This window comes from Orbicella franksi, unplaced genomic scaffold, assembly GCF_964199315.1.
Source record: "Orbicella franksi unplaced genomic scaffold, jaOrbFran1.1 SCAFFOLD_561, whole genome shotgun sequence".
In the NCBI taxonomy this organism is placed as follows: Eukaryota; Metazoa; Cnidaria; class Anthozoa; order Scleractinia; family Merulinidae; genus Orbicella; species Orbicella franksi.
In genome coordinates, this window is record NW_027670500.1 from 17,501 (window position 1) to 18,861 (window position 1,361).

The 1,361-nt window shown below is 54.1% G+C and overlaps 2 non-coding genes across 2 annotated transcripts in view; both read right to left on the reverse strand.

Moving 5' to 3' along the window:
- LOC145472219 (large subunit ribosomal RNA) overlaps positions 1-537 on the reverse strand; it is a 3,631-nt gene extending 3,094 nt beyond the window's left edge. Inside the window, exon 1 of the ribosomal RNA XR_014043598.1 lies at positions 1-537. This exon is cut by the window's left edge and continues 3,094 nt beyond it. This is a non-coding gene — a ribosomal RNA (large subunit ribosomal RNA).
- Positions 538-748: 211 nt separating this feature from the next.
- On the reverse strand, positions 749-902 carry LOC145472222 (5.8S ribosomal RNA). Its single transcript, XR_014043600.1, has one exon. It is a non-coding gene; the product is annotated as a 5.8S ribosomal RNA (ribosomal RNA).
- Between the last annotated feature and the right edge of the window lie 459 nt (positions 903-1,361).

Genomic DNA, 1,361 nt, shown 5'->3' on the forward strand with positions numbered 1-1,361 from the left:
AGTGCGACGGTGGGGAGAAACGAGCACCGGGCCGCGGTCCATTCAGATCCGCAAACCCGCCGTCGATCCCACCCACCGGCTGAATCTCAAACGGCGCATTGCTGAGCCCATTCGTTTCCATTTCAACGGTTTCACGTACTTTTTAACTCTCTTTTCAAAGTTCTTTTCATCTTTCCCTCACGGTACTTGTTCGCTATCGGTCTCACGCCAGTATTTAGCTTTAGATGGAGTTTACCACCCATTTTGGGCTGCATTCCCAAACAACCCGACTCTTCGAAAGCACATCGTCAGCGGCCGGCGGCGCCACAGACGGGGTTGTCACCCTCTGCGACCTGCTGTTCCAAGCAACTTAGGCACCGCCGATCCACCTAGAAAGTGCTTCTCGCAACTACAATTCGCCGATGCAGGCATCGGAGATTTCAAATTTGAGCTCTTCCCGCTTCACTCGCCGTTACTGAGGGAATCCTTGTTAGTTTCTTTTCCTCCGCTTATTAATATGCTTAAATTCAGCGGGTAGCCTTGCCTGATCTGAGGTCAAGAAGGTATGCTTCGCCTCCGCGACTCAAGCGGCGGGCACCCGACGGCACGCGAAGGACTGGTCACACTTTTAGCCTCCGCTGGTGTGCCGCGGGAAAAACCCGGCAACCGCAGTGAGTCTCTCTGCCTTTCAAGGGACACGGCCGCTCCTACTGGGTGGCCGTGACGCCTCAACGCCGCCGGCAAGTTTTTGCCTGCGATGGATGATATCCGACACTCAGACAGACATGCTCCTGGGAGAACCCAAGAGCGCCATTTGCGTTCAAAGATTCGATGATTCACTGAATTCTGCAATTCACACTACTTATCGCAGCTGGCTGCGTTCTTCATCGATGCGTGAGCCAAGAGATCCACCGTCAAAAGTTGTCTCTGGCATTTTTCTTTCCAACTTTCGGGCGAACCGCCGGTCGGCGGACGCCGTCACAGTCACATCAGACAATAGACACGTACATTGGCCACAGGAAAAACACAGGCGGGGCAGGCGAGGCGGCCGCGCGGTTGCGCGTCCGATCGCCATTTAACGGCCCGGGCCGACCCCTAAATGGTTTGGTACAGTTCACAGAGCAAACAACGGAGTTGTTTTTGGATTGCATCGGTAATGATCCTTCCGCAGGTTCACCTACGGAAACCTTGTTACGACTTTTACTTCCTCTAAATGATCAAGTTTGACCAACTTTCCGGCATCCGGCGCTCTGTTGCCAGAGTATCGGCGCCAGTCAGGAGGCCTCACTAAACCATTCAATCGGTAGTAGCGACGGGCGGTGTGTACAAAGGGCAGGGACGTAATCAACGCGAGCTGATGACTCGCGCTTACTAGGAATTCC